Below are 12,776 nucleotides of genomic sequence, written 5' to 3'. Positions count from 1 at the left end.
TACCCTTCTACTTGTAAAGAATGAAAAAGTAAAAAGATTCCTGCCCAATTCAGAAAAAAATATTTGCAATATATCAAATAAGTCATAGTCTTACTGTACAGAGAGACCTTTTACAAATCACTGAGAGGTGAACTCTCACCAGAAAAAAATTAAAAGATGTTTAACATTAGGAATACAAATTAAACTTAGAACTTTTTAAACCTATTATGTTGGTAATGGTCAGTGCCTTTTTTTTTTTGAGGTATAATTGACAATATTATGGGTTAGTGGTTTTGAAGGTACATGTATAGGAAAAACAGGTTACAGAATAATTTGTATAATGTAACCTCATTTATGTTTTTTTTAAAAGTCATCTTAAAATTTCTGTGTATTGCACTCATACCTTCTCTATACAGTAAGTATGGAGTTTCATATGTGAGCTATCAAATATTTCATATTATTATAAGCTCATACCATCTATCAGTTCAGTTTTACTCATCTTTTGAATAGCAGTATTTATATAATTTATTGAATATTTTCATATGTTGCTCCTTTTAAAATAAAAATGACTGGGAAATGGATGTATGAGATATGCTGGAACTGGCAAATCTTTAGCCTCAGTCAGAAGCTCATTGGTCTTGAGCTGTTGACTGCTTAATTACGGAAGACAATAAATTAGAGAAACGTATGAAGTACTTATGAAACGTCAAAAAAGGTATAGTGATGAAGTTTAAAAATCTTTAAAGATTTAGAATCGGTATCCAAAACACATGACAGCGAGGGGCTCCACACTTCCACTGCAGGGGGCCCAGGTTCGACCCCTGGTCGGGCAACTAAGATCCCCGTAAGTTGTGCAGCGCGGCCAAACAAAGTGCATCACAATGGTCTAAACCGAAACCCTGGGGAAAGTAGCGTGTTAAAACTGTTGAGGATAATGCTTGCTACATATTTCTTTATGACGCGTTGGGGGGAAAAGGAATTACATTTTAATTTCCTCTTAACAGATTTTTTTGAATTTTAAGATGAGGTGATAACAGTTTGCAAAGTTAACCACACTCAAGGGGAAAAACACTAGTGTGATTCAGGATTTTTCTATGTTCTAGCTTTCTGTAAACAACATCCTTCTCCTACCCTCCCCATTTTTCTAACTTTTCTAAATTTATTTAGGAATTTATATACAAAAGTGACTTTCTCTCATATGGGCAAATACCTGAAAGGTTATATACTAAGTATTTTTAAGTAGCTAAAGATCTATGAATGGCTTCAAGGGTTCTGTGAACTGCTTCACATCCTGTGTAACGCTTTATATGTGTGTATGCAATTTTAATAGAGTGTAATTTACATCAGGTTGAACTTGATGTATGCAAGAAAGATCCCTCCCCGGGTAGACATGACTGTTCTGTCAAATCAAGTTCCAATCCTCCTCTGTTCCTTCTCTCCCTCCTCCCCAGATTCAACCTCAGCTGAACTGCATCCTTTTTGAATAAGAAGCCCATCGTTTCCAGTTTTCATCTGCACTGCCAAGACTGAATGGTTGGATGGAAAACATGTGGTCTTTGGCGAGGTGAAAAGAGGATATGAATGTTGTGGAAGCCATGGAGTGTTTTGGGTCCATGAATAATAGCAATACCGGCAGGAAGATCACTGTTGCTGCCTGTGGACAACTAAAAAGTTTGAGGGAATTCCCTGGTAGTCCAATGGTTAGGACTCCATGCTTTCACTACAAGGGCACAGGTTCAGTCCCTGGTCGGGGAACTAAGATCCTGCAAAATTTTTGACTCGTGTTTGATCTTAACTACCAGCCGATTTCTTTGTAGCTCAGGAGAGCATCCCTCCAACCCCTATCTACTCACAACCTCCTATAACCTTTGTGCTCTTACTGCAATTCTTTGGGTTCCATGTTTTCCTTATCACAAGTCTAGCTGGATTGCAGAGTTAAGTTTATGATTAATGATATAACAACAAAGCCCATTCTGCAAGATCTGGGGAAAAGGAGACCTGCGACATAGAAAAAACCAATCAAAATATCTTCAGGCTCCTCAACATCAACTCTGGAAGCTAGAAATAAGACAATGGAGGGACTTCCTGGTGGCGCAGTGGTTAAGAATCAGCCTGTCAATGCAGGGGACACAGGTTCGAGCCCTGGTCTGAGAAGATCCCACATGCCGCGGAGCAACTAAGCCCGTGCGCCACAACTACTGAGCCTGCGCTCTGGAGCCCGCAAGCCACAACTACTGAGCCCACACACCCTAGAGCCCATGCTCCGCAACAAGAGAAGCCACCGCAATGAGAAGCCCATGCACAGCAACAAAGAGTAGCCCCTGCTCACTGCAACTAGAGAAAGCCCGCATGCAGCAATGAAGACCCAACACAGCCCAAAATAAATTAAAAAAAAAAAAAAAGCCGATGGAGCAGTGCCTTCAGAATTACGAAAAATTTCCAACCTCGGACACTGTGTATAGTCAAGTTAACAGCTAAGTGTGGGGATACAATAAAGACATTTTTAGTCAAGTGAGATCTTGAAAACATTTACTTCCTGAGCATCTTAAGGAGCTACTGGAGGATGTGCTCTTCTGACCCAATACAGGGAAAAGGTAAAGGGACTCTTCCAAAGAGGTTGGTGAAAGAGGATCCCAGGATTATATCTGTACACTCAATAGAGGGCAGCCATTTCAGGTTGGAATAGTATGACTCAGGAGACTAACATTTTGAGAGCTCTCATCACAAGGGTGCCCACTACAATGGCGCCATCCTTATACCCTGAGGAGCAGGATGCCCAGGTGAGCTGGCCCACATTTCTGACCTACACTTGGCTTGCTCTCTGTCCTGTTGAAGTTCCTGTTCTCCCCTCCTTGACCTACTGGAAGTGTTCTGCTATATCCTACTTCTGGAGAGCTTAGAAGTAGAAAATTCATAGGAGTTCATCTCCTGAACATATTCCTGCCAAAGGTGCAGCCCCTAGCCTGTATTCCAGCTTTGCCAGAAAGCCCAACAATGCTGATGAGTCTTTCGTCTCCCAGAATTCACTTATAGCCTTGTTGCCTAACTTCCCCAGAAGAGGCTCTTGTAGCTGTTAGGGAAGCTAAAGCCAGACCATGACCCAGAGATTGTTCAGCTTATTTTCTCCCAGGGGTCTTCATCCAACCCACTGAAATATTGCCTTCTGCTCTAGACCGAATATTTGTGCCTTCTGCCAAATTCATATGTTGAAACCTAATCTCCAGTGTGGTGGTATTTGAGGATGGGGCCTTTGAGGTGTGATTAGGTCATGAGGATGGAGCCCTCAGGAATGATATTAGTAACCTTATAAAAGTGACCCCAAAGAGCTCCCTCCCTCCTTCTGCAATATGAGAACACATTGAGAAGATTGCTGTCTATGAACCAGGAAGTAGGCTGTCACAAGACACCAAATCTGCTAATACCTTAATCTTGGATTTCCTGCCTTCAGAACTGTGAGAAATCAATGTTTGTTGTTTAATCCACACAGTCTATGGTATTTCTGTTATAGCAGCCCAAATGGACTAAGATACCTTCTCTTTACATAGCTAGGTTATGCTTCTCAGTTTTTATGTTAATTACCTTTCACGTTTATTTACATGTAGCTAACTGTGGTAGGCTGAATAATGGCCCCCAAAGATGTCCTAATCCCTGGCACCTATAAGTGTGTTACTTTCCTTGGCAAAAGGAATTTTGCAAATGGATTAAGTTAAGGTTCTTGAAATGGGGAGATTATCCTGGATTATCTGGGTGGCCCAGTATAATCACAAGCGTCCTTATGGTAGGGAAGTAGGAGATCAGACAGGAGAAAGGATGCTAAACTGCTGGACTTGAAGATGAAGGAAAGGGACTATGAGCTAAGGAATGTACGTAGCTTCTTGAAACTGGAAAAGAAAAGGAAACAAACTGCCCCTAGAATGTTCTCCCAGAGAAACACAGCCTTATAGATCAGTTTTAGACTTCTAACCTCCAGAATGATAAAATAATAAATTTGTTTTGCTTTAAGCTACTGTTGGCAGTAATTTGCTACAGCAGCAATAGGAAATTAATACAGTAATAAATAATAAAAATAACTGATTAAAATGGTTATCATAGGCAATTCAGAAAATGCAGGCAAAAAAGAAGAAAATGAAAATTATTCATAAGCCCACTACTCAAAGATAGCCACTCTATGTATTAGAAGGTGCTATTTTAATTTAATGCCAGAAGAGCACATGGTCCCAGATAGAAACCCCAAATTTCATTTAATTTCAATATATAGAATCAAAAGTGAATAAGATAAACTAATGGGATACCTTGTAAACATTTATGAATGGATGTATATATTTTACCCTATTTTCTACCCTAAGGACTAACATTTATTACATTATATCCTCTTTGTTTCCTCCATCCTTAGAATGTATTTCTGTATATTGGAACTCTATTTGCAAGTGACAGAAAGCTAACTAAAACTATCTTAAGCAGTAAAAGGGTCTTTATTGGCTCATTTAACTGGTGAGGACAGAGGTGGAGCTGACTTCAGGGTCAGCTAAGTGCAGGGCTTCTATGTCATCCTAATTGTTTTTCATCTTTTTCCTCTCTCCTTTTCTGGCCTTATTCTCTCCTCCTACAGATAGGCTTCCTCTGTACAAGGCAGCTACAGACTTACACCATCCCACTTCAGCAATCTCAGAGGAAAGCAAGTGTATCAGTGTATATAATTCTAGAGAAGAGTTCCAATTGACCACGTTTGGATTCCATGTTCAATCCTTGGACTCAGAGGTATGGCCAGGGTTTTGGGGTAGTACAATTGGCCAGGCTGTGGTCATATATGTGTGGTCTTGTGGTAGGGTGCTATAGTTGGCAGTTGATTGGATTGGAGTGATAATTCCTCAAAGTAAGATGGGGATGGTGCTTCCGCCGTCAGGAGAGAAAGAAGTTGAGTAAACAAAAATAATCTGTTACACTTTGAATCTTCCCTAGGTTAAACGATAACCCCTTTGGGCTTCCCTGGTGGCACAGTGGTTGAGAATCTGCCTGCTAATGCAGGGGACACGGGTTCGAGCCCTGGTCTGGGAGGATCCCACATGCCGCGGAGCAACTAGGCCCGTGAGCCACAACTACGGAGCCTGCACATCTGGAGCCTGTGCTCCGCAACAAGAGAGGCCGCGATAGTGAGAGGCCCGTGCACCGCGATGAAGAGTGGCCCCTGCTTGCCACAACTAGAGAAAGCCCTGGCACAGAAACGAAGACCCAACACAGCAAAAATAAATTAATTAATTAATAAACTCCTACCCCCAACATCTTCTTTAAAAAAAAAAAAAGATAACCCCTTTAACTTAGCTGCCCACTATGATAAAGTTTTCACCCACCTACTCCCCATGATGTTTTTCTTTTCCTTTTTCATTTTTTTCTTTTCTTTTCTTTTTTTTTTTTTTGGCTGTGTTGGATCTTAGTTGCGGCACGCGGGATCTTCACTGAGGCATGCAGGATCTTTTGTTGTGGTGCGCGGGCTTCTCTCTGGTTGTGGTGTATGGGTTTTCTCTCATTGTGGTGCGCGGGTTCCGGAGCATGTGGTCTCCAGAGCCCGTGGGCTCTGTAGTTTGTGGGCTCTCTTGCTGAGGTGCGCGAGCTCAGTAGTTGTGGTGCAGGGGCTTAGTTGACCCACCAGCTTAGTTGACCCACCGCATGTAGGATCTTATTTCCCCAATCAGAGATCGAACCTGCGTCCCCTGCATTGGAAGGTGGATTCTTTACCACTGGACCACTAGGGAAGTACCGATGTTTTTCTTCATCAAGAAAAATGTAATAGACGTATTTATTATATAATTTTAGTAGTGGAGAAATTTTTTTTTTTTTTTTTGGCTGTACCAAGCGGCCTGCTGGATGTTTCCCCCACCAGGGATTGAACCTGGGCCTCTGCAGTGAAAGTGCTGAGTCCTAACCACTAGGCTACCAGGGAACTCCCAGCAGTGGAAAATTTGAGATGTTTTTACTGGTCTATTATACACTTTGGGCTGGGAAATAGCCATAAAAGTCAACAGCTCGTAACCTTGCTGTAGTGATTTGTTGAGAGATGACAGATAAGAAATTTGTTATTAACAGTAGGTCAGTATCTGAAGTTTTAAATAACTGTCTTTTAAATATATTATACAAATTCAAGATTCCCCTATAATATCTATCTGACTTGATTGGATTCGTATGTCTTTTGAGAGGGAAGGGGGTAAACTCAGCTTACTCTCTCAGTGACTTACTGTAGCTGAGACTACAACTTGTCCTTCTGGTATATGTTATCCCCTCCTATAATAGAAGTTTTAGCTGGTCACATGGCTGCTCAACTAAAAACTAATTTCCCAATTTCCCATCCAATCATGTGCATATGCCACGTGACTAGGTTGTGTTCAATGAGATAGGAACTGAAGTGATGTCTGCAACTTGCAAGTCATGCCCTTTTTTTTTTTAAAGTATAGTTGACTTGCAATCTCATGTTAGTCTTAGGTGTACAGCACAGTGATATATATATATATATATATATATATATATATATATATATATATATATGTATATTCTTTTTCAGATTCTTTTCCCATATAAGTTATTACAAAATGTTGAATATAGTTCCCTGTGTTATACAATAGGTCCTTGTTGGTGCAAGTCATGCTCTTAATTTCCACATTTTACCAACCAAGAATCTTACACCTGGACAGTGATGACTTATCTAACTTCATAGCATAAATTACTGTTAAGCTACATTAGAAGAAAGGGTGGTATACAAATGAGGAAAAAGGAGAATTCTGTGCTGATATGATGTGAACAATATGCTTAGTACTTATTTTACTTAAATGGTTAAATAGTCTGTGCACAGTAGCAGGAAATTTCCATTTTAATGAGATTTGGATACAACATGGCAATACATATTCATTAAAATGGGATTTTACTGTACAGTAAAAACCACTATCATCAACTGCAATGTTTTGAGTTACCTTCAGTTATACTTTGGTTTTCCCAAAGCTGATTTTGCACCATCATTTAAAAAATTAATTTCAAGAGAATGTCAAACCAATTGAAGAGAAAAGAAAGAAGTATGCTAGTAATATTAATTTATATACAGTTTGCTACAGATAAAAGTGCCATTAAAATCGGCATCAGCATTTTGTTACAACCAAATTTTGTTCATGTGAATATATAATCTCACTCTGCAGAACCTAGAAATAAAATGGATGGTACTCCAAATGTCCCATTATATCTCAGTAAGTGAAAAGAAATACAGTAAGAGAAGGAGGGGTGTTAATACCCTCATAAAATTTTTTCTCTCTAGATCTTAAAAATTTTTGGCCAAGTAATTTGGGTATGGAGTTTAAGGTTACATAATTCAGCACAGTAAAAAGCTCAGCTTCACAGAGTTAATGTGATCCCTATCAAACTACCCATGACATTTTTCACAGAACTAGAACAAATAATCCAAAAATTTACATGGAACCATAAAAGACCCAGAATTGCCAGAGCAATCCTGAGGGGGGGTGGAAAGGAGGCATAACTCTCCCAGACTTCAGACAATACTACAAAGCTACAGTAATCAAAACAGTGTGGTATTGGTACAAAACCAGGCATATGGATCAATGGAACAGAATGGAGAGCCCAGAAATAAACCCACACACCTACAATCAATTAATCTTAGACAAAGGAGGCAATAATATAAAATGGAGAAAAGACAGTCTCTTCAGCAAGTGGTGCTGGGAAAGTTGGGCAGCTGCATAAATCAATGAAGTTAGAACATACCCTCACACCATGCACAAAAATAAACTCAAAATGGCTTAAAGACTTAAACATAGGACATGACACCATAAAACTCCTAGAAGAGGGCATAGGCAAAACATTCTCTGACATAAATCATACCAACGTTTTCTTTTTTTTAATGTATGTAGTATGTTGTAACATGACCTTATTTTTTTAAATATTTATTTATTTATTTGGCTGTGCTGGGTCTTAATTGCAGCATGCGAGATCTTCGCTACCATGTGTGGGATCTTCATTGTGGTGTGTGGGATCTTTAGTTGCAGCATGAGAACTCTTGGTTGCGGCATGCAAACTCTTAGTTGCGGCATGTGGGATCTACTTCCCTGACCAGGGATCGAACCCAGGCCCCCTGCATTGGGAGTCTTAGCCACTGGACCACCAGGAAAGTCCCCTAGTGTTTTCTTAGGTCAGTCTCCCAAGGCAATAGGAAAAGAAAAAAAAAATGGGACCTAATCAAACTTATAGGCTTTTGCACAGCAAAGGAAACCATAAAAAAAAAAAACACGAAAAGACAACCTACAGAATGAGAGAAAACATTTGCAAATGATGCTATAGACAAGGGCTTAATCTCCAGAATATACAAACAGCTCATACAACTCAACAACAAAAAAACAAACAACCCAATCGAAAAATGGGCAGAAAACCTTAATAGACGTTTCTCCAAAGAAGACCTACAGATGGCCAGTAGGCACATGAAAAGCTGCTCAACATCACTAATTATTAGAGAAATGCAAATCAAAACTACAATGAAGTACCACCTCACACCAGTCAGAATGGCCATCATTAAAAAGTCTACAAATAACAAATGCTGGAGAAGGTGTGAAGAAAAGGAAACCCTCCTACACTGTTGGTGGGAATGTAACTTGGTACAGTCACTATGGAAAACAGTATGGTGGTTCCTCAGAAAACTAAAAATAGGTTTACCATATGATCCAGCAATCCCACTCCTGGGATATACCTGGACAAAACTATAATTCAAAAAGATACATGCACCCCTATGTTAATAGCAGCACTACTCACAATAGCCAAAACATGGAAACAACCTGAATGTCCATCAACAGATGAGTGGATAAAGAAGATGCGGTACATATATATAATGGAATACTACTCAGCCATAAAAAAGAACGAAATAATGCCATTTGCAGCAACATGGATGCAACTAGAGATTATCATACTAAGTGAAGTAAGTCAGAAAGAGAAAGACAAATAGCATGTGATATCCGTTATATGTGGAATCTAAAATATGGCACAAATGAACCTATCTACAAAACAGAAACACTCTCATAGACATAGAGAACAGACTTGTGGTTGCTAAGGGGGAAGGGGGAGGGAGAGGGATGGACTGGGAGTTTGGGTTGGTAGATGCAAACTATTACATTTAGAATGGATAAACAACAAGGTCCTAAAGTATAGCACAGGGAACTATATTCAATATCCTGTGATAAACCATAATGGAAAAGAATATGAAAAAAGAATGTATGTGTATAACTGAGTCACTGTACAGCAGAGATTAGCACAACATTGTGGATCAACTATACTTCAATTAAAAAGAGAAAAAGCACCTCAGCTTCATTCTCCCTCAGTCTTCCTTTTATCCTCCATACTATGCAATCAAATTCTTTCAAAGGAAAGAAGTGTGTACAGCTTAGGAAATAACTTTCTTAAATTGAATTCTGTTAATGACCATATATGTTAGGCTTTTGCTTATAGCTGTAATTAAATCTTTATTTATTTATTTGGTTGCACTGGGTCTTAGTTGCAGCAGGCAGGCTTCTTAGTAGCGGCATATGGACTCCTTAGTTGTGGCATGCGAACTCTTAGTTGTGGCATGCATGTGGGATCTAGTTCCCTGACCCGGGATTGAACCCTGGCCTCCTGCATTGGGAGCACGAAGTCTTAACCACTGAGCCACCAGGGAAGTCCCACTATAATTAAATCTCAACCACTCACTAAAATTGGTCCTAAGAACATCTATCTAGCCACACGTAAATATTCCTTGCCTTATTTTGTCTTGTACTTTTCACTAAGTTTGAAGGTCTTTCCTTCAATTCACATTCTGTTATGCTCTCTTACTTTAAGAGAGAAACTGCTTATTTCTTGTAGTATTCTTGTCTGACCATAGAGGGCACAAGGTTCATAAAAAGTTAAGTAAATTACCTATGCAGCAATTCGTAATACCTGTCTGCTCTCCATTTCATGACTTGAGAAAACGGAGATAATCTACTCTGATGTTTCACATATTGAAGTATCCTTCTGTTTTTTTCAGAGGTTAAATTTAATTTCAAGTAGACTTCACTTTCAGTGTAAAAACTATGAAGGGCACCCAACTCACTGGATTATCATCTTGTCCTGCTAAACAAACTCATACTTTGTAGATCTGCAGAGAAACAGAGCTCTACTTTATATAGAACAGCAATCACTTTGCCACATTTAATCTCAAGTTCTAACAAAAAGTAAACAACAGTGGATATTGAGGCACTCCACTTATTACAGCTCTTTTGCATTATTTTGTTCTGTATAAAAATACAGTGATTTAAAAAATGCAATGATAGTATTCCAATAGCACAGGAGAAACAGATTAGAAAATTTAGAAAACAGACTAACATAAAACAATGAAAATTGTAGCATAACTAAATAAAATTTCATCATGGGTAATAATACAAATTCCCAGTATTATTCTGAGTTCACTGAATTCAATCAATTATAAAAAGGGATTTTAAAGAGGAATGAGATATCTTTATATATCAGAGCCTTCATGTGGCATAAGAGAGTATAACAAAATGAGCACATTTTTTAATGTTAATACCAACTAATCAATTGTAATTGGCATAATTACTACTTTGCTATTTTCTCCTAGTATTATTCATTATTTCTGAATACATAATTACAGCACAGGATATAATTTATTCTTTGGCAATATGTCAATTGCAGACCCAGCATTTTCAATGGCTGTTTCCCTTTACTGAATTTGTATGTATTATAAAGAGTGCAATGTAAGCCTATTTACTTCAGGGTTAAAAACTTGATAATTTCAGTGAGCACTGAGTGTTACTTATTTCTAAACTACATCTATAATCTTGTTAAGAAAAGGACATTTTGAAAAACAAGGCATCATAAGGACAAAATAGTGGCCGTAGCCCATCAGCAATATGGATGGCCAATCTCTCCATCCCTTTTCCATACCACTTCCTTCCCTCAAAAGCTGTCAGACCTGGAATTCCCTGGTGGTCCAGTGGTTAGGAATCTGTTCTTTCACTGCTGTGGGCCCAGGGTTCAATCCCTGGTCTGGGAACTAAGATCCCACAAGCTGTGCGGGGTGGCCAAAAAAAAAAAGCTGCCAGACCAGTCATTGTCTTAGCAAGATATTTTTCACAGGCACTTTGATGCTGTGAACACTTTGAGGCAACCATTGTAACAATGGTAACCACTTTACCACCAATTTTAGGATGGTAATATTTTGTTACCCATTTTTATTCCAAGTTTTAAATTTCTGAACTTTGTTCAAAGTGTTTTCAAGACAGTAATGTGCTTAGCTGAGAGCCATCTGGTAGTATAATTGTTGGTGATTTTTTTTTTAAGTAGTGCTAAGTGCAAAATATATAAAAGTAAGATATTTTGGACAACTGAAAAAAGAAAAATCAGATGGTGTCATGATTCTTCATGACCTGAAACAGCACTCTGTAAAATCTTCAGCTATGGACCACCTCTGCAGAATACCTGTGACTTGCAAGTATATTACTATACAAGACACCCAGCAATGTGCTCCATTAGCCTGCCAAGCCACAGTTACCACCAACTCAGTATTTCCTTTTGATTGGTAGTCATTATTTATGCTTAGCTGTTTGTAGCTGTACTCTCTTCACAAACTGAAGTGATGTATATTGCAAAAAAAGTTATGTGATCTTAGATATTACAGGTTTTATAAAAGGTAGATCTTGGTGTTCTAAATTACAAATGTCAACATTATTGAGGAAAACTGCTCAAACCAAAATCTGAGTTCATAAATTTTCTTCAGTTAAGTTGTTAAGTAGAATAGATGAAGAGTTGAGTGAAAATATTATTGTCTTGGGTGTTGCAATTTGGTTCACCAGGAAAAAAAATCCGAGGCGGAAATTAGCATGCGAAAAGTTTCTTAGGGAAGTGTTCTTGGGATCAACACCTGTGGAGGAGGGAGAGAAGAAGGAGTGGGCGGGAGGGGAAGCTGAACTGTGATACAGTTGCAAGAAAGGCCTGGATCAATCCCTACTGGGAACTCTGGAACTGGGATGACACTTTTCAGCTTTTCTGAACTGGGATGGCTTGGCTGGGCCTTTGTAAATACTGTTGAAGGTAGGCTGCTCCTGGTGAGGTAGCATGACATTGGACAAGGTGGCTGTCTTCAGCCCAAGGCAAGTTCCAGAGAAGGACTTAGCTGAGAGTTGCCAGCTGTCTACTCTCCCAGAAGCTGGAGTGCTTCAGACCTGAGGAGGGTGATTTAGGCAGCACACCGCAGCATCCACAACACTGAAATTGGCAGTGGGATAAAGTGTAATATAGCGGTAAACATTTTGTGGGGTAAAATTAGCTGAGATCGATCAAATTACCTATGTCCTGTACTTGAAATATATCCCAATCCTGACCAAGAATCTATAATAGCTCTCTGCTCACTCCAGGGCAGTTCTAAACCCCATTCTCTGGTTTGTAAGAACCACCATAATCTGACCTTGCGCTACCTAGTAAAGCCCTACTTCCCATGAATTCCCAACTGAGATCTTCAAGTTCAGTCAAGCAAGTGGACTCACATCTTTATTTCTCTCCATGCTTCTCCTCTTCTCTACCTAAATCCAGCCCAATTCCACTCTCTTTTTCCATTAAACATTTATGTACATATTATCTTACTCTCGTCTCCGAATTTGCATCCCACAGGCTATAACACAAAATTCACCCCTTAATTATAAATAAATGATCTTCATCTCCAGTGTTGTTTTAGTATGTGGTGGGGAGGGGGAGGAGGCCAGGGTCCCCAGTATATTGAAAGCTCCTCC

The sequence above is a fragment of the Phocoena sinus genome, chromosome 1, assembly GCF_008692025.1.
Source record: "Phocoena sinus isolate mPhoSin1 chromosome 1, mPhoSin1.pri, whole genome shotgun sequence".
In the NCBI taxonomy this organism is placed as follows: domain Eukaryota; kingdom Metazoa; phylum Chordata; class Mammalia; order Artiodactyla; family Phocoenidae; genus Phocoena; species Phocoena sinus.
This window is presented reverse-complemented; position numbering follows the sequence as displayed.